At 39.2% G+C, this 21,849-nt stretch overlaps 1 protein-coding gene across 3 annotated transcripts in view; it reads right to left on the bottom strand.

The window, feature by feature from the left end:
- RGS6 (regulator of G protein signaling 6) overlaps positions 1-21,849 on the bottom strand; it is a 283,923-nt gene that overhangs the window by 226,774 nt on the left and 35,300 nt on the right. The window lies entirely within an intron of this gene.

Here is a 21,849-nt window from a genome sequence, read left to right as displayed (position 1 = left end):
AAATATCACAAAACTTAATATTTTGACAGTCAAACAGTTGGCTTCATTACTACTGCCACCCTTCTTAGGCAATTATTATGTCATTTTGTGTCAGAACAGTCAAAACAAGTTTGTATCAGGACACAAACAGGTAATAGGCTGCTTTTCTTACCAATCCAGAATGGAAAAACATGAAATATTGTGATTTCCAGTACAGCACAAATTTCACTTAGTGGCTAACTCAAGCTGTCAAATCTTGGCAAGTCATTATCTCCCTTTTCCTTGAGAAGTAAGTATAGGTACTTTTAAGGAAGAAATAAAGCTTCCACAGAAATTCTCAGCAAAGTTCCAGAGTTGTGTCCATTTGTGCTACACCTGTGTCAGTAGTATACTTGTTTTATTTGCATTGCAACAGAAAGTCACCAAAATTAGGAAAGAAAATAATTACTTTTTCTCCAGACCGGTACATTTAATGGGTCTCAGAAACATAACCTTTATATATCCCTTCCCTCTGATCAAATGCCAGAGGTGTGACAGATGTGGTATAGCTATAGGAGGTTCTCAAACTGTGATGCAGTTGCACCACAATGTACCTCAAAGCGGTACCCAAACACTGCCGCAGGTGCCTCACATCTCTTCCCAAGCACAAGCACAGCTCAGCACAGAGCCAGGAGCTGCTGCTGCTGACAACAGTAGCATCTTTGCAAATCTAATTCAGGAAAGCCAATTTTTTTAGTGTAGGACTTGAAGTCACAGGCTTCTGAAGCTTATTTGCAGTCTAAAAATGATTCTCTGACCATCCTGAGATACATCACTATCCTTCATCTATCTCATACACGCCTTTACTTTTCCTCACAATTTCATCTTGGTGCCTTTTTCAGCTAGACATAAGGTAAGATTTCATATAACCAAATCCAAACACCTTGAAATAACAAGCATTGTGCCTCATTAATTGTCATAAAAAAGTTAAGAGACTTTAGACCAATCACTGATACTGCTTTTGTATCACACTGCACTGGTTTCTTGGAAATCACAGCTGAATTTCATGAAGTGTTGCTAAAAGCAATTTTAAAAGGAAAAACAAATTATCAAATTGCAAGGGTCAAATACTGTGGAACTATTTAGACATTTAAGAAAACCTTTGTTCTTGGTGCCAAAAGAAAAAAAAAAAGTAATGAAAAAATAAAAATTGCAGCCCAAGCACCAAAACGGGGCTTGCCAAGAACACTACACCCCAACCAAAAGGTAGTTTCCTGTCAGAGGACCAGGACACAACACTGCTTGCAGAGGGAAAAAATAAAAGCCCCAGGAAGCCCACTTCTTTGTGGGTTAGGCTAGACCCTAACAGACAGTGATAGAGTGATGACAAATACCTTTAATTTTTTGGCATTTAGCTAGGAATATTTTTACTCTGAAACCTGTTAAATTCCCAGGCAAAGTCAAAGTATTCAAGCTTGGATAACTGGAAGTAAGGTAAGGTGCTTGGAAAGGACTGCCTTCCCTCAGGGAAACCCTGCCACAACTTGCCTATTTCAGAGGCCAAAAATTTTCTCTGGAGAAATTATTTTTATGAGCCACCAATGATTTATCCTTGGTAGAGGAATTTAACTTTAGTCAGCAAAGCTGAACTCTAGCAAGAAGAGGAAAATCACCCTTATCTTTCTGTCCTTTCAATGGCAGAACTGAATACCTTCTTGTTAGCAAGACCCCTCTAGAGCATCGTTGGATGAAAGGAGCACTACAAATACAACTTATCAAGGACACACCAATGCTGGCAGTGGGAAGCTCATTAAGGGGAGTAGTATCATCATTTGACAGGTAGTCCCACCCCCCGAATTTTCTGCAGCACAAAGCTCCTACTAACTCAGCTCGTCTCCAAGGGTTTAATTACCTTCTGGAAATGAAGCACGGTTGTACAGGGGAAACTTCTGGGAAGGATTCAGTTTCATACAAATCAGTTAAATCCCAGAGGCTTTACATGTGCTAAAAGGTTTTAAAAGATCATGTAATTTTGTCAGTGGGCTGTTTAGCAGCAGACGTTTGCTGTATAAAAATCATTATCTGATTTAGTCTTTTATTATCTTTGTCACCTCTCCAGAGGAATGAGATGAACTAATACTATCACAGTTGCTGTTTTAGAAACATACAATATGTACTCAGAATTAACAAACACCACTTTCATAAGACCAAGTCTATTCTGACTTTTGCAAAAATCATTAAAAAAGGTCTGATGGCATGGTAATCATCTCATTTTTCTTCAGCTAAATGATTTAAATATAGGAAAGATCCTTTGCTGAGAAGGACTAACAGCAGTAAAGACAGCACGTCAAAGATGATGACTCGCACAGCTAATCCCCTTGTATCATACTGCATATTTACTGATTGATATAATAAGGTCTGTGTTTCTCTAAATAAGAATTCATCAAAACTTATATCAGTGGCAGAACACTAATAACGCTGGCAGAAAGAGGACAGAGAATTTAAGTCTTCTAAATAGGCTTTATAAATAATACCAGACTCTTCCATCTAACTTCCATTCCAAAACCTGTTTGTCACAATCCAATAACACGGTAATGCTGACAATCTACAGTACAGCTGATGTTAAAAAACCCACCACCTTCAGCGAGAAGACACATGCCTGATGAAGCCCATTCATCACTGCAAACTCCTTCCTAATCTCACACATCTTAGGGAACCTCAGTATCCCTAGGTGAGGTATGGCCTTCACAAAGCCCAGACTGGATTTTCAAACATCTTTAGTGGGCACACAATTAGCATGTGTCTACAGAGATGCTGGTCCACAGCTTCTACATCCAAGTTGGCTTTGTGGTAACTCACAAGCAGCATGCATTAAGGCCTGCGCACACCAACGCACAGCTCACTCTTGCTCTCCCCAAAACTTTATGCTTCCCAGCACATTCCCCTTCTATAATCCAATTGCAGGGGATAAGTCAGAAGACCTCATATTTCCACTTCCAATTGGGGGATCAAATTAAAGTCTTTGGTGGTGAAATCAAGACCTACACCTTCCATCCTCTTTCCCAGTCATCTTTGGTTGGGTTTGAAAAGCCCTCTCTTCTGTGGGAGGGGAAGGACAGGATGACGTCCCTCACTCACCATCCCAGGACAGCATGGTTGCCTCAGCATCCCCTTTCACAGAAAGCCTGGTGCAGATCATAAATATTAGGTTGTCCACATGTTCAGTGGCCACATGTGCAGTATCCAAGCTTAATGCCATGCAGCAGAGAGTACAGAAAATGGAAAAGGTGTTCAGGTGGCCAAGGGCAAACATGTTTCTGTCACAGGTCCTTCATCCTTGCTCTAGAGCTTCTTATAACAGCAGTGGACTTCCATGAACCACAAGAATCACAATCTATTTATCCTTTCTCCTAATGGAAATCACAGGCCTGTCAGAATCATATCAATAAAGAGAAAGAAACTGCTGAAGTTAAGGAGATGAGCTGGAAGACAGCTGATTTGAAATGTTTGCTGATGCTAATATTTCAGCAGTCTACTAGAGGAGTAGTACAGAGTCCTGCTGCTTAGAGTCATTGAAAATAGGCTGGAAAAGTTTCAAATATAACACAAACATGAGACTGTTACCAGAGTAGCACAGATCTTGGAATTTGTGCCTCTCAGAAAATCTGTCCTACAGTCTCCTTTAAGGTGGTTATTTAATTCCTAAACTCAGACTAAAAGAGAATGCTCTAATTTTCTATGTATTTTAGAAATAGGGAAGGGTACATTTTGAAACATCAAGAGAATCCACACTCAAGTGATCTACATATTTTGCTGTGATTTGTATGATTTTTTATAACTTTAATTGCTTTAAGGTAAGGACTGTCAATCTTATGAAAATACAGTGAATGGGTCTTCATAAAATACTATCTTTTTAACTTGAGAGAAAAGGGAAGGCTTTCAACCTGCTCTATGTTCCACAAAAATTTTGTTACCCATTTACAGTCATTTAGGATAAATGCCTACCTGTCTCTTTGCCATATCATGAACCAACAAATGGAAATTAATCCAAATTATCTATCAACTCCTCAGTGCAACCACTGATCAACTCCCAAACTGCTCTGTAACTCAAAGCACTAAAGGATTCCGCTCCAAATGCTTCACTGCATGATGAGGAGTGAAAACACACCTAAGCTATATTTTCCATTTCAGCATTTCAAAAAGTTAATAGGTTATACTGCTTCATGTAACCATCCAATGCCCCCAGCCCAAAAAAGGAAGGCAAATGAGAAAATGATATTTTTTTGCTATAAATCATCACAAAACTGGTATATCATGGCAAAATATCTTCCAGCATAAATTGATTTTAAACTGCAGTACTTCCAGAAGTAGACTACCCTGTATCATGTCCAAAAGCAAATATAAACATTAGGAAAAAACCTTACAGGATGGCTGAAGTTAAATATTTACTTTTTTCCCTTCAACTCTCATTTTTTCTTTTAACTGTTTTTATTTAAATATGAATTTGATATTGCATTTCATTATGTTTTACATTTTGCTGGGATGGAATTACTTCTTCCACTAACTCTACATCTGAGTTACTGTCAACTCATCCTCAGCATACTAATTTACAGCTAATGATGACACAGTAGATGAGATGGTTTCTGGATACTCACTAAATATTTTGCAAAATGGCTTAATTGAAAGCATCAGCTTCTTGTCACTGTACCATTTTTTTCCACCTTAGGAAAAAGAAAGGCAACACATGAGTTTAAACTGAAAAAAATTCAATTAAAAAAAAGGAACAGACCTACTCTTACCTCAGATTTCCTTCCATTCCTGCTGCATTTAGCATAGCAATCTACAGTACATTGAAGGCATTGTCCAATTGTCCCTCAGGACAGCAACAGATAAAGCCATTACAAATTCCAAATATAGCATTCTAGATATAAAAAACAAACAACAGTTACACAGAACTGCATACTCTTACAAGTCACTATTTATTTTGTATGATAAAACAGCCATAAAATTATATAGTTAATGAGTTGCTGGTAAGTCAGTATTTCAATCCACATCAGGAAAGCTGAAAAAAATACATTTTAAAAAGTGAGAAAACTCAGGATAATGAAACAGAGATGACCTGTGCTGCATTTAGCAGACATTTCTGAGAAGAATAAACACTTACCATTTATTACCTCACATTTATCATACATCTCTTCTGCTCTATGGCTAAATGGAAACCACTGTTATTACGCAGTAGCTATTATTTAGCTTTTACATTTCAAATTAGTTTAAAATTAAGTCATAGACATTCAGGCTTGTGTAAATATTGGAACCACTCGTTCCTGTGGATTTCTTCATCACTGTTTTCTGCATGTAAGGGGAACTCCAATGAAGAAACAGCAAAGGGGCAGACAAAGGATGGACTGAAACTGAACAGTGAGCCGATTCATGATCTTTCCAGAGTGAAGGAACAGTTTGTGAGCAGAACAGAAGGACACTAGTCAACTGGTAAGGAATTTTCTCCGAGTAATTTCACTGCTTACATAGCATTACATGTATCTCACTTTCATGGAAAGAACAATGAAGGTGTATACAGAAGAACTGACATTTTGACACTGGTTGACAGAAGATGCTCAGGCACAAAGCTGTGGTTCAGTGCTAAATACCTGCCTGTTGCATCCCATGCACAGGAACACACTGCAAACAAAGATGGGGAAAGCACATCCTTTCACCAGCTGAACTTTACCCTGGGTTACAGTGCAAGGATTCTGTGACCCAGCAACACACACGTGGACTTGGCCTCCTGCAGTCCCTACAGACATCAATTGCCTGTACCCAGAAAAGCTGCACAGCTGCTCCCCACTCCCTACGTGCTAAATGGTGATGTCCATTCTTCAGGGTCAAGCACAGTGGAGAAGAGAAAACCAGAAAACCTGATTACCTCCAGAAGGGCACCCATGGCAGTGTGACAGCACCCATAAACATCTGTCAAAGAGTGACACCATGCTTGAAAGTTTTGAACTGACCAGAGGCAAAGGCTGTACACACTGAGTTTGGCTCAGCATATATAAAATTGAGAAGTTCTGGGATCTTTCTTACCCCCTGCCCTGCATTTGTCTTCTCACTCTACTTGTGGCTTTATCAGATGAGAGCAAGCTTTGAAGTCCTTGCTCTCAATGCAGCTCAGCACAGAAATCTGGCTGTCTGGGACCAGCATGTACCCACCAGCACAATAACTGCAGGCTCTACACAAACCAAAAATAACAACAAAAAAAGGCTTTAAAATGAGTCTGCAACAAAACCTTTTAAAAAAGCTTCTTTGGTGATGGATTTAAAATCAATAGAGCAGTGCTCTTGCTGTAATTACTCATGGATAGTACAGGACAGAAGTACAGGCTGCAATAGGAAGAGAGACAGAAGGCCAAATTCATTCCTGATATAGGCAAAGAGGTTGTACTGAGAAAAACAAAACCCATCACCTTTCCTTATGTGTCTCAATCTGACCCACAGTGCTCCAAAGGTCACTGCTGCTGATCACTCAGATGACACCATGTTAACCAATAAAGACATAGGAAAACGGAAACGTACCATTTATTCACTTTGTGGTTTAAATATTTTAAAGAATCATTGCAGCCTTAAGAGGACATCTTCAATTTATTCAAATGTTTTCTGAAGTTCTTGCATATGCTCCATTTTTCTGATGTAACTCATTTACAGCTGAGGGAAGCCTCCACTTACAAGTCTACAACACTCCTCTTTGTCAGACTTAATAGCAATTCCTACCACAAACATTCACACTGTCAATCACACAGACATTTGCTGTAAACATCTTCATTTCCTTTTATTTCTGCAGACACCTTTCAACAGCACTACTTCAATTCATAAGGCATATTAGCGCTGTTACTGTAGTGCAACATCTCTCTAGACAGTCTCGCATAAAATTAAATGCCCATTTAGCAGCTTACAAACCTTACAGCAGTTGGTTTATTCTTCCTCATTATTGTAACAGAGCAATCAAGAACAGCAGACTATTACAGCATCATGTAACACGATTTCTCTGTCAACCCAGAGGCATAAATTAAATGGCCATCTGAAAGATAAAGTAAAACATTTATATCTGACACTTTTGTGACACTACTAAGCAAATAACCACTGCAGACATATTTCTAAAATCAGGACAGCTCAGCGTGCCAAGGGTTAACCTGTTCACGCACCAGGGCCTAAGCTTTTCTCTTGCTTAAGGACTGTTTAATTATGTATACCAAGTGCAGCAGCTCCAGCAGGAAAGATTAAAACAGACTCTCTCAACCTAATGCAAGGACATTTAAACAGAACATTGCAAGGCTACAGACCAATGTCTCCCACATGCATGTGGATATCATAAGAATGAGAATAAAAATTTCATCTCTCAATAAAATAAATGGTTAAATAAATAAACAAATAAATAAATCTGAAGGGTCTCAGTTATACAGTGAAGTAAGGTTTAGAAAACAGCTTTCATATGAAGCTGGATTTTCTAATCCTTAACACTGCATGAAATGTTTAAAATGGGCTTGGATGCTTATGAAATACCAGAGAGAGTATACAGCATATCCATCATGGGATCTTTTTCACTTGCAAGGAAATAAAAATGTTCTTTAACTGAGAATTGATTTTCACTTCAAACAAAAGGTCTCAGAACCAAACATTTAGGATGCTTCATGGCACCTCTCATTGTTTATTCCATCAGCAGTTTGCCCTCGATACACAATTATTAAGAATACTTTTTGAAACAGTCTCAACATAACTCACAAGTGATAGAGGACATCCTTATGTTACATACTTTTATTTCTGCAGTATAATCTGCATTTAGCATATTCCTTTGACCAAACCACCTGAATCCTGTTTACCTTGTCCAGCCTGATCAGGACTGTTTTAACATTCAAAGTTTCTGAGCAATGTGATAAGCTAATATTTATGGAAGCTGGGGCAAAACCCCCTCCACACTACCACAAAACCCAAACCCATCACCTTTAGACTAAAACAAAAATTAAAATTAAAAAGACATCACACAACCCCACCTCCAGAAGAATGTCCAAAGCCACTTACTCACTCTAACGATACATAGATATGTCATGGGATGGGGATGCACGGCAGGGGCAGGTGCAAAGGCGTCTGCAGAACAAAACTGCTCCCTCACCATCCCCAGACAGGACTGAGGCCTTGAAGAGCCCCTAAAGAGCAGAAGAGAGTTACCCTGGACTCAGTGTATGGAGCCAACACATTCTGGCTGCTGCTGCAAGACCTGGATGACACTTTGAAACCAGCAATAACATGGTACAACTTTTCTCCTTTGTGCTACTCTTTCTTTATCTGACTACTGTACAAGTACTGTAGCAACACATTTGCACCAAGATGAAACAATCATGCATATGAATATAGAGTTCTCTGCAGAAGATGCTAAAATTATTTCCTAACTGCTTTCCTATTCCAGACAAAATCTGGTTAAAGAAATTGAAATTTTACATAAATTACTGGAAAGCAAAAGTAATTTATATGGATGTGTAATCATATAATGGGAAAAAATACAGTAACAAAACCAAAATAGGTGCATAAAGGAAAGTCATTTTTCTCATGTCCCTTTTACCACCTCTCAGCAGAAAAACTCTTGACAGAGATCTCCTTTTTTTTTTCCCCTACTCTTTCTACCCATCACATTGAATTTCAGAGAGAGAGGAAGCATCTACAATTTTATTTTACAAGCCCTTTGGAAAAGTAAGATAGATTTCTCAAGCAACAAGAACTCTTCAAGTCTCTTTCATATCTTTTTTTCTTGCAAATAGATGCCTTCAGGGAGCTCCTCCTGCCCACACGTTTTAGCCCAAGCACTGATATAAAAATCAGGAACTCAAGGGCTGACAAGCAGCAGATTCCCAGAAGCCCAGGGTATATTAACATGAAGCTCTCCAGCAAGGTCTCAGAACTTTCCAGCACAATAGTTTTGTTTTATTTATTTTCTGTGTTTTAAGGTGGAACTACTACCAGTAGAACACAAGCAGTAAGTGGAGGGGAATTGTGCACTGGCAAGTTGGAGCAACCTTCTCTAGACTTTGTTAGCTCTGTAGTAAGAGCTGCATTTTCCAAGCTCTGTTCACTGTGGGGTTTGTATTGAAAATTAAAACAAAAATATAAAATGCTACAGAGAGCCAGTGTAAATATTATGTGCTCATTTAGTGCAATGTTTTTAATAGGCATTAAACAAATTTTAAAAAGCAAATTACTTGCAAAGCAAAATCCCTCTCCATAGAACACTGCAGTCTATACATTCTGCTCTGTTCTTCTATGAACCCCATTTTAAGTATTTAACAGAAACATGGAGCTGACCAAGCCCCTCAGTTCCCCCAGCAAACTCATTTCAACATGAAATACTGAAATGAAATCAAGGGAAGCCAGTTGGTGTAATCTTTTGGGATTTCAGTAAGGCTTTTTTTGATAGTCTCTCACAGTACCCTTCTGCACAAAATGTCCAGCACACGGATGGATAAAGATGTCATTCAGTAGGTGAGCAACTGGCTTATGGGTCAGGCACAAAGCTTTATAGCAAAACAGAGGTTACATCAGGTGGTGACTGGTCACTGGTTGGGTCCCACAGAGCACCCTTTTAGGGCCAGTTGTTACCAACATATTCAAAGACAACTTGGATGCAGAACTTAAAGGCATACTAAGTAAGTTTGCTGATGACACTAAACTATGAGGAGCTGTTTGCTCTCTCAGAGGCAGGGAGGCCCTGCAGAGAGATCTCAGCAAATCAGAGGGCTGGACAATCACCAACTGTATGAAGTTTTAGCAAAGACACGTGCTGTCTTTCTGCACTTGGGATGAAGCAGCCCTGGATGTATGTACAGACTGGAGAATGAGACGCTGGAGAGCACTGTAGCAGTGTGGTAGAAAGGCACTTGGAGGTCCTGGTAAATGGCAAGTTGAATATGAGTCAGCAGTGCCCTGGGAGCCAGGAGGGCCAACCATGTCCTGGGGGGCACCAGGCACAGCATCACCAGCCAGTCTGCTTTGCACTGGGGTGGCCTCACCTGAAATACTGCATGCAGTTTTGGGCACTGCAGTATCAGAAAGATATCAAGCTAAGTCTAAAGGAGAGCTGTGAAGATGGTGAAGGGACTTGAGGGGAAGCCATACGAGTTGCAGCTGAGATCACTTGGTCTGTTCAGCCTGGAGGAGACTGAGGGGAATACCTCATTGCCGTCTGCAACTTTCTCATGAGGGGAAGAGTAGAGGCAGGCCCTGATCTTTGCTTTCTGGTGACCAGTGACAGGACCTGAAGGAATGGCATGAAGTTGTGCCAGAGAAGGTTTAGGTTGGATATTAGAAAAAGTTTCTTCACACAGAAGGTGGTTGAGCACTGGAACAGGCTCTTCAGAGAACTGGTCAGTGGCACCAGCCTGTCTGAGTTCAGGAAGTGTTTGGACAGCCCTCTCAGGTGCAGGTTGTGATTTTTGGAGTTGTCCTGTGCAGGGCCAGGAGTTAGGCTTGGATGATCCTACTGGGTCCCTTCCAAACCAGGATACTCTATGATTCTATAAAATGCAGTCTCCTTGTTTTAATATCCTAGCAAGTGTAGGTTGCTGGCTTCTACATTCACAGAAAGCAAAAAATCAGAATTTTTTGCCAAAAGTTAGCAAAATTACAGCTCAGCTTCATTTGTGGCTCCTGATAGACTAGAAACAATGTTACTGGACTGCACCAGCCCCTCACAGCTGTGCACTCAGTCTCACATATGCCTGCACAGAGCCAGCCAGTGTGGTGGACTACATTCCCATCCGTGAACATGGTGTGCTGCTCCCTGATCCCTGGCTAGTAAATAGAGAGCTCTGGGTAACCCTGTTTTCCATCAAGCAGAAAACCTGCCAAGCCTAGCCAGCCCTGCATGCTCTGTCATTAGGGGCATGTCTTAACTCGAGATTCAGAAATGCTAAATGCTGCAGTCCAAAGAATAACAGTGCCATTTATGCAGACTACAGCACACTTCTGAGCATAATACTAAATGCCAGAAAGCTTAATTTATATCTGATATAGAAGCATCTAGTTCAGCTGCCAAAAATGCAGGTTTGTACTGTTTCCTGAGAACATAACCATGGTACTTCCAATATAAATCCATTTCTACACATTCTTCTTATTTTTGTGCTCATATCTGTTTCAGAATTCAATAGGTCAGCTCTGTAAAGTAGTGATAGGTTGATGCTTATTCCTATTCAAACCATAGCATGCCTGAACATTCCCTTCTAAGGGCCTGGTTCTCACAGTGATGAATAATGTGGTGATTCAGTAAAAAAGCAAACGGTACAATTAATATTACATAAAAACAATGCTCAGTGGTGAATAACTCACAACAATTTACACTTACTTGATGAGCTGAGGAAACAGACAGAAAACAAGTGAAATCACTTCCTGAAAATGTTTCAGCTGGCCAGTGGCAGAGGCAGCAACAACAGAAATTTAAGCCTTTTGACTCTTCTTCCAGCATTGGAGTGACCATAATAAGCACTAGTGCAAGCACTCTCTTCTTTGCATAATTTTCCACACACAACATAAACCAAACCAACCTCAAAGCCTCTGGTTAAAGCACAACTGTAAGTCAAGAGTACAGTGCATGTGTACAGCATTTGTCACTTCTGTGAGTCCTTCTCACTAAATCCTGTTCACAAGATGAGATCCAAACCTCAGCTCATCACAGCGAGGGCACCTCCAATATACAAGCAGGCCCTGTTGGAGTTTCCTGACTTAGCTTGGCAACAACCAACAGTTTAGTTAAAAGGATCTAAAAGGGTAATAAGCAGAGGCTGATAAGACCCTATAGAAGTTCACTATTTCTAGACAAGGACGAAGCAGACAAAAGACTAATTTAGATGTAGGTCAGCAGGTCTTGCAACATTATAGAAACTTTCTTCAACATTTCATCACCAAAGTGTGACTACCAGGCCATGTTAAACAGAGATGCATGTCAAACACCTTGCCTTAAAATCTGGGATTACTACAGCCTTTTTTCAACACAAGTACTCCTAAGACATTATGAGGAAGGAGGAAGCCCTGCCTGCACAAATATTTTGCAGTTTAGTTTGATGTGTTGCTATCATTGCAAGAGTATTCCACTTCCTGAACAAGAACATCAGAGATTTCATCTAAAAGTTTGGAATTCAAATATTAAAGATGGTTAATATAGCAAAATGTTTACACATATTTTTTCAGCCATAACAAGCCCATAAAATCAGCACTGCTCGTACACTGCTACTTTTGTAACAAGATTGGGCTATCATATATAAAACTGAATTTTGAAACTTTTTCCCTGTATTCATTGCTATGACTAAGAAAACACAAACTCTGCCTCCCTGAAATATTGTAGCAGAGTCTCCAAAGTAGCAATCAGAAGCCAAGCCTTGGATAACCGTGAGTGATGCGATCCACGTTGACAAAGCACTGGAGCCCAGAGCTCTTCACCGCTGCTTTGGGAAACATACAACAGGGCAGGCTGGGCAGTGCTGACGCCTGGACATTCTCTCAGAAGCAACAGTCCCTTGAACATTCTCCAGAAAAATCCATTTCTCCTTTGAGGCAGACATAAGTTGTAAACACAATACACTGCAGATGAATAAGAAGCAAGAGCATGCAAAGAGTTGAGTACATGTAATAGAGTTTTGCACTTAGCAGCACAGGTGCAGTTCTCCTGACTAATCATTTTGTTACTCCTTTCATTACAGATTTCCAATATGCTGATAACAGAATTGCTGATCTGCTGCACCTGAGCACTACTGCATCCAGCTCCAATATGATGCATAATAAAAAGGGTGTTGTTTGCTGTAGAAAAAAACAGAAGCACCACTTTAGATAGAATAATCCTATAAATGTCCATTTGAACCTTTCAGCATATATCCATTACAAATTAAAATGCACCACAGTTCATTTTAGTGTTCATTGCCAAACAAAACTTAATTTTATAAATCTATTTTTATTTATATATTTTCTACATTTCTGTTGTAACAACTATAGCACCAATTGTCACAGCAGGTTAAAAAAGCGAAGTAAAATAACAATTCATGATCATATAATAACAAAATAACAAATGGTAAAATTACAAATTAAGTATACCAGTGTTGTTAAAAGCATATAACATGATACATTCAAACTAAATTATCTGGAGAAACAATGTGAAAAGAAACAAATTTCCAAACCTCTCCTTTTTTTATGTGAAATAGAATTGTCAATTCTCCAGCCTTCATGAGAATGCTGGCCACCTTCAGATCTTTCCACAGGAAAAAAGAGAGATACATATACCATACAGGAAAGCAGAAAACAATGCTGCCCTTCATCTTTTTAATACAATGTTCAGGAAATAAAGACAACCATAAATAACTGATTAAGTATTCCAAGACTATAAGTTTTAAGATTTCTACCACTCAAATCAACTGAAATCTTTGCAAGCCTCATTCAAGTAACTGGTAAAAGGAACTTTCCATAACTGTTTCTGAAAAAACATTCCTGGCTGCCTGGAGGTCAGTGTGCGGGTTTTTTCCACCGAGTCATTTAAACATGGAGTGAAGGCTAAGGAGAACGAAGAGTGATATTGACCAAAAGGCCTGAAGCTGATTGAGTCAATTTGCAGTCACTGAATATTTATTTTAAAGATCCCCAGGCTTAAGAAACTGCACTCGGTGGTAAATTAGGATTGATAAAATATTTGAGCACATAGTGAACACCAACAATTTCAGTAACAACATTTGAATTGTATAACTGATCCATTCTCAAAAAACACTGACATTTTTGTAGACAGTTGTGAAATGAGATTTCTTGGCCTTAGTCTCACCCAAAAAAAAGGGACAAAAAAACCCAACAACAACAACCTAACCAAACAAAAAAAACCCAAACAGAACCAACCAGCCAAACAAAACCTCCAACTAACTCAAATATGTGACATGAGCAGCGTAGGTAAACATGGGTCTAGTACCCATGTCAGAAGGTTGCTGTAAAACAACTTTGTCCAGTATGTAAAAAAAGTCTGATAGTTGTCAGACCTTCACACCCAGGAGAATAGGAGGAACTACAGGTGAGCTGGATGCAGCTGCTAGCTAGCCTTTGCCCTGTGCGAAAGCACAGCACACAATACTGCTTAAGAGAGATACCCTCTGCTCAACAGAAATAAAACATGTTTAAAAATGATTTAGCAGAAGAAAGAGGGGAGAGGGGAGGAGTGAGGGAGAAGAAGGGGAGAGAGAGAAAAGGGCAAAAGAAAAAGAAGTGCCTTCAAACACCAAACTGTCTTACTTAAATAAATGAAGAGATTCAATAAGGGCTGATGGTTTGATTTGTAAGACATCCCAGGGCCTCAGGTGCTGCACCCTTCCCAAATAGCCCATGCACATGTGGTGGGACCTGAAGACACAGTAAGGTAGTGCATGGCAAGCTGAGGAGCAAATTTACAGCTCTCTGGCTCTTCTTCACCTGTCCCTGAGGATCCTCACAGATGCTTTCAAAGTGAAGTTAACATGCACATTTGCAAAGGCTCTTTCTGCACTGCCTCTAGAAATGCAGCTAAGGCTCTGTAAGCACACAGCTCATCCCACCACACTGGACATTACCTTGCCAGGTCAGAAGAGCCCAAAGCACTAAGAACAAACAACATCACAGCATACAAGAAAGAAGTTCTTAATTTAAAATGTGGCATCTCTTATTCTGGAAATTTATTTGCATGGTAGAGTCATTCTTGTGAGAGCCATCATAAGAAGCTTTTATTGATCTGCTGGCTCAAACTGCTACAGCCCAGAAATAGCCCCTCATATTTCCATCTCATCTAATTCAGTGCCAGGGCAAGAAGAGATATGCAAAGGTATAAAAATGATAGTCCATAGGTATTAAGTTTCAGATATTTTGGTGGTCTCCACTATAAGGGAAAAAAAGCAAAGTAGGAACAATATCTTCATACCTTTTAAAGTAGGAAAAAACCTCCATAGTGATCATAGTTGATCTCAACATATATTGAATGCTAACAGGAAGCAACAACTAACTAAAAGAAAGAAAAAGAGATCATATTAAGCCTTAAGCGTACTTCAGTTGTGTATGAAGTTATGCCTCTCATACCCTTCTTCCTGATAATCCAAGGAGTACAAAATTTATTATCTACTCAACCAACCCACAAATAAGGAAGTGCCACCATTCCAAAGACAACCAATGGATACAAACAACTGTTCAAAAACCATGGCTACCTCATGCTGTAGTCAATAAACACAAATAAGCATAGAAACATGTTGGTTTGCATATACATGCACAAGCTTAGTCGTACTTAGGGATACATACACATCAGAGTACTTAATATGATCAAGGAAAAAGGAAATATAAGCTGGTCAGGTTTCACCATTGGCTAGATTGCACTCTCTAAAAACACATTCTTGGTAAATCCACTAAGGACTTAAACACCAAAACATTTCTGAATAAACTAACAAGTGTTAACTTTGCGGAAGTCAAAAGCATCTAAACCTGAATCTTGCATACACAGATTTCACAGGGAAATCAGCCTACATTTGAAACATAAGTAGTAAGCAAACCTTGTAACTTACTGAGCATGACTACCCCATCCTCAGCAGCTTATGCAAAGGTCAGTAGACACCAGCAGTGCATCTTCAGCCTTACAAGAAAATCATTAGTTATTTCTCTCTGAGCAGATGACAGCTTCACAACAGACATCCGTCACGAAAGAAGTCACCCATAAGGTTTGATCAGCAGTTAGGAGGCAGAGCCCAGCACTTGACATAGTGCCAAGGATGCCAACTGCTACATCCAACACTGAACACCAAATTTCTATGGTCATTCTACTCATAGCATTTAGGGGAGCAACTCATCCCCACACTGTCCTCTTGAGCAATATGTGCCTCTGGTACACTTGCTATTACCCCACAATACTACAAACGATATCCCAGGTGGTTAAGTCACAAAACACCTAAACTACTAATACACAGCTGAGGAAGTAAAACCACATAAGACATGTCTTGCACAACTACATAGTCTGTAATACATCATTTTTCTCTTGGTAAAAGTAATTAAAATTAAAGCCACGGCCAATGCGCGTTGCACTTCTGTTGTGATGATGGTTGGGATTAGGTTCTTTGGTGCAATGCAAATGTGAAAACAGAGTGTTTCACGGAATTTCATGTATGGAAAATTCATACTTTGAGACAACTGCATTTCTCTTTTCATATTTCAGACATATATTTTGTATGAAACAGAAAGAAGCCTTCAAGAAGAGTTAAAGAATTACCTAGGAGAAAAAAAATCTACAAAACTGATTTTTAAATGCCTTTTTTTTTCATATTGGCACTCATGTTCCATGCTAACTTCTTTGTCTAATATGAGTTTATCCAATTTTCAAATAGATTATACAAAATTACAACAAGGGAGCATAATATCTAGGTTGAGACTAATCCTAAAATAACTACTAGAATTTAAATTCTCAACACTCTTACTTCTTAATATCCTTATCTTTATTGTGAAGACAAGGTCCCCTGGTTTTAGCATTCTTAACACAGTGAAAAATTAAAATATTTTCTTTGGAATCATTTTCTCAGAGGTGAGAGAAAACTGATGGAAACACTTTTGGTAAAGAGACTAGACTGAAAAATGTTCCATAGGTTTATACTTAGGGAGTGACAGACCTCCACTTACACATTCACCCACATCAGAAAAAAGTAAATGAGAATGCTATTTCTGATTTAGTATCATCTAAATTTTACAAAAGTTAGAGCCATCCAGAAGTTGTCCTCCCTAAGCAGTATGCATGCCTTACACAGCTTTACTGTGCTGAAGACCATAGCAAGTATGATCTTCACCTCCATGATGTTTAAAACTACCAAGTAAGGAAGCTATTAAACTCTCCACCAAGGGTATCTGTGTTTCAGATATTCCAGCAGTAACACCATGCTAATGCAATCCAAGCACCAAACAAATCATTCAGGTCCCAGGAAACATACTCATTTATGGTGCCATTCACTAAGGATCAAACAACAAGGAAATGTGCTTAAAGGGAGAGCACGTTTACAGCACAGGTTAACATGAACATCAGATGTTGTACTGAGCTGCACCCTAAAACTTCTTCAGACTCTCTGTGTTCATACTGTATTTCCACTGTAAGAGCTTTAATTATCATAAGTTAATCACATCCCTGAGGTATTACAAGGCAGCAGGCAATGGCGGATGCCTCTAATCCCTCTGGGGTGTAATTATTTCATAACCACTACACTTTAGGGTTACCTGATTGCCATTATGGAAAAATTTATATTCTCTCCTATCTCAACCCAAACCTTTTAAAATTAAATACATCTCTGACCTATTTTACCCAATTCCAATTCTTTCCCTTAATATGCAGTATAGACCTTTGTTCTTTTCTTCAGACAGTAGAGGAAGGCTAATCTTGTCTATCCATCCCCCTCCCCCCACTTCATGGCACATCCAACACAGCATAAACTACTTGGAGGCAAGTATTTTCGAAGGTGGCAGACTGGATTTGAACTGAGATTTGTTCATCGTTTGATGTAAGAAGGATTATGATCCCCAGCTTCACAATGAGAATTCTATAAAAGTCTTGTTGCGGTAAGAAACCAGGGTCAAATATATGCAGATGTGTTTCCAGCTACAGCTTACCACCTTTCTGGTGAAAGGAATATTTGATGTGATGATTTGTTCCTCTCAAATGGCTTCCATCTGAGATAAAAGTAGATGTGGAGCAACATGAACCTTTTTTTATTATCAAGCCCTTTTTGCTTTGTCCATTTTCAATCTCAAAATTCTAAAAGAAGTGTCAACAAAAGAAACAAAAGGAAAAGAAATTTAAGAACATTTGCTGACAGAATAAACCTTTCTATTTTTAGATACTGCCAATGGCAGATGAAAAAGCCATTTTTCTAACCATGAAAGACAAGGTTGGGAGTACAAGGAACTTTAGAGAATACAAGACAAATGAATCTCCCTTTCCTCACCCAGATGCTGGCAGAGTACCCCAGCACCTTCCCAAATTACACCCAGGCCTCTGAATGGGAACAATGAGGCCAAAGTCAAGACTTATAAACCAGGGCAGTGCCATTTCTAGGTGTTTTCAGTACCCATCTATGCAGCTCTGGCAGAAACTGCAAATGAAAAAGCTTGCAATGGCACAGTTCCCACACATACATGAGCAATAACTGACTACAGCAATACTTGGCAGTGAGCTCACATCCTTGGTGGGGCTGACATTAGGCAGTGTTCAGACACAAGCAGAGAAGAATGAACTAGACTGCATTTGATCTAATGATGGAAATCTTGGAACATGCTAAAAATAAAATTCTTCCTCTTAAAGATCTCAAAACTTGGTAATATTTCAGGCTTTCCTCTCCCTGTTTAATAGGTTTGAGGTCCTTATGGCATTTGTTTTGTTGAGTCACATAGGAGATAAGGGTAAAGAATAAGCAACAAAAGCAAAGGAGTGAAAGAAAAAGAGGGAAAGTACTTTTCAGACTGAGTCTGCTTGCTCAGCTAGAAACCGGACAAGAACACTGTTGCTCTTTGGCTGGAGCAATAAAATAATCAATATTACTGTAAGATGTCATTAGATGTCACACTCCTTAGCCAAATCCTACGGTATCTGCCATTTGATCTTGCATCCTGACATCTGTCTCTCTAACTGCAAAAAAATGCATTCCCTTGCACCATTTATTATACTTTTTAAAATTATATTATGCAACTTGAGGAATATAAATACTGTCTTTATTTGAATTTTCCAGTTTTAGAGCATTTATTTAGACACTGAGAAAATCTTCACTATTCAGAACCTGAAGAGTTCTGATTTTCAAAGTCAACTCAAGTGTCTCCTTCCTAAATTCAATGAGAGCTCCAGGGCAATTTACAATACCTGGATACCTACATAAAAACTCAGGGGCTGAGTTTTTCAGAGTACTGTTTTAAATTTCTGGTTACAGGATAAACCTTCATCTCTTTTGCTCTGCTGCTGGTTTAAGGTGATACTCAAAGTGTTCGGAGTAAACTCTGCAATTCCAATGACAAGATGCCTCCTCTAAGGATGACTGAAGCAAGATCAGAGGGAAACTGTTGCTGGGAAGGTAATTTGCCTGCACCTATTCTTCTGAAGTAAATTCAGACTCATTAGATAGAAGCAAATAAAAAAATTGTTGTCTGTAGTTCATTGTTGCCTTTAAGATATTGTTAATAAATCTCCTACAGATACCCTATAATAAGATTTCAGATAAATTAGGGCAAAGAAGTCATTATTTCAAAAATAATGATCTAGTCTACATAACATGGACTATGAAGCAGGACTCTTTAATAAACTCTTAAAGTTGGAAAAGGGATCTAACAATGACTTTTAAAAGTCCTTCCATTTTCTGTTCTTCAGTGATTTCTTGATGTGTTTCTATAAATATTAAAACAAAATACTGTTCCACTTGATGATGGAAACATTTTCTTAAAGATTAATGACCAAAACCACAGGAAAGTGCTTGAGTTCATCGGCTTGCAAGTCCATACTAAAGTAAGGACAAAGTCATCTCACACAGAAGTCATTTCATTAACTGGATAAAGTACCATGGGAGTGGGCCAGTTTTAGCTACTTAAACATATATTAACTACATATTCCAAGAAAACAGCAGCATTGATAGTTATCTAAATCACTAAAACTGAAGGTCTTTAAATGGCTCCACCTTATACAGAATTACAAAGACTACTCTTCAGAAGCCTGAAAATAGCATTTTATCAGGTTGTGGGTTTTCTCCTCTGATTTAGTTATTTGCCATCTTCTCCTCAAATGGAGCAGAAATGAGGACAGCTAGTCTGGTAAAAATAAACAATTCATCCCATTTATATATACAGTCTTCAATCTCCATGTAATTACTTTGAGCCTAGCACTGAGAGGGTAAATAAGAAAAAAAGATATTTCTGTTTCAATAAGCAAATGCTAATCTGAATGGCCTGATTTGGTTGGGTTGCCACTGTGCAACTGAGTCACACCACAGCAACACCACAGCACCCTAGAGAACTGCTGTCTCTGGCAGTCTCAGAGGAGAGTGATGAACCAGGAAGAAAATGAAATTTCAATCATCTATTGTAAAGTACTTAAAAATATGAAGGGAAACCTCAACAGAAGAAGAACCCTCAGATGTTTGGTCAAAGGACTCTGAACTCAAACACTGCCACAACAGAAACTTACACCACTATTTTAATATTTTCAGGAGGAAAGAAAGAGAAAAAAAACCAAACCAGAAAGAAGTTGCTGGAACCCAGCACTGTCTCCTCTTCCTGTTTGCATACCTCAAGACAGTTCAGGCCCAATCCAAACTGCAGGACAAACCTTTACTAGTTTCTTCTAGAGCACAAGTTGTCATTTACAATAACAAAATATTTAATTTCATATATATGTGTATGTGTGTGTGTGTTTGTGTATATAAAGTATCTAGTTTCAAACTGTTTTCCAGTGAAGAACAAGGACTCAGCAGGACAGCTAAGAATATTTAAAACCTGGTGCAGTACATACACCTGCTGGCTGCTAAGCACTAGGGAGTATGATGAAGAGGAGAGCTGGTAGAGGGCAACTCCATAAGCCAAAAGGCTGGTTCAGAAACACAGTCAATTAATCCCGGTAAGTCTCAACTCTTTGCTATACTGGCTATAAACTGCAGTTCCACAAACCCTCTAAAACACAAAGATAATTAAATACTCAGATTTCTGTCACCACTAGACAGGAGACAGTCAAATTAGCTATGTTTTAAATTTGTATAGCAGAAAGAATATAAGCTGTTTTGTTAATCAGGACTTCAATTACTCTTTCATTTGATTTCTAGTTCTAAAGGAATACAACACTTTGTTTTGCTTTAAAAATTACATCTACATGATAAACCGTATGTTCATCTTAAGTAATAAAAATCATTACAACTCATCAGGATGCAAATGGTACTCTCATTTTACAAGACAGCTGTTATTAAAGTATTATAAGCATTTCCCCTTGGGTTAGGGCTCCTTCTCCCTAACTCAAACCAGGACTCAGTTCAAGTTATGGGCCATTAGACTAAGAGCTGCACAGGCACAGGCAGAAAGGGATGTTCCTCTTCTAAAGAATAGGCAGAGAATATGTGGAGGGGATGTAGTAATGTTTAGAGATTTCTGCAGAGTTCTTTCTTTTTCATTTGTTGTTTGGTTTGTGGATTTTCTTAAAGGTTTAGAAGTTAAGACTTTAATCTAAGTAATGCAGGGCAAAAAAGAAATATAAAATGAAAAAGAATGAAGGGTGTGCTGGTTTAAAGGTAAACCAGCAGGGGAAATGAACTCACCACGAGAGAGAGATTATAAGTCAGTCCTAAAATTTAATAATAATATTACAATAAAAACACTGACACAAAAGGGAAATTGCTTTCAACTCACAAAAACCCAGCAGTATAACCCAGTGCCCTGGGGCACAAACCCAAAGGGGCTGGCTTGTCCTTGTGCTGAGACCCCTGTGTCTCCCCCAAGTCCAGAGCAAAAGGAAATGAAAAACCTGTTGGTGCAGGTGAGGGCTGTGGTCTGGGTGAGAGCGGTGATCTCCTCCTGTCGAGGTCCTGCTGCTCCTCTGGATCCGACGAGAGGTTCCCGAGGTCTTCTTACCCACCACTTATGTACCCTCAGGGAGCACCCAGTCCCTCCCCCTGGGCAGGGACTCACACAGTGGGTGCTTAACTCTGGGAGCCAGGGGGTATTGAACTGTTGATGACCCATTAGCAGCTCTGCCCCCCTCAGGCTGGGTGTGAAGGTGATAATGGCTCCCTGGGCAGCTGCTGCTAATGGCCCATTGTCCTTGGTGAATGAATAGAGGGGGTAGAATACACAACTTTGATCACCCCCACACAGTGTTAG

Source organism: Pithys albifrons, chromosome 6, assembly GCF_047495875.1.
Source record: "Pithys albifrons albifrons isolate INPA30051 chromosome 6, PitAlb_v1, whole genome shotgun sequence".
In the NCBI taxonomy this organism is placed as follows: domain Eukaryota; kingdom Metazoa; phylum Chordata; class Aves; order Passeriformes; family Thamnophilidae; genus Pithys; species Pithys albifrons.
The sequence above is the reverse complement of the archived record's forward strand: the minus strand, read 5'-3'. Positions and strand labels throughout refer to the sequence as shown.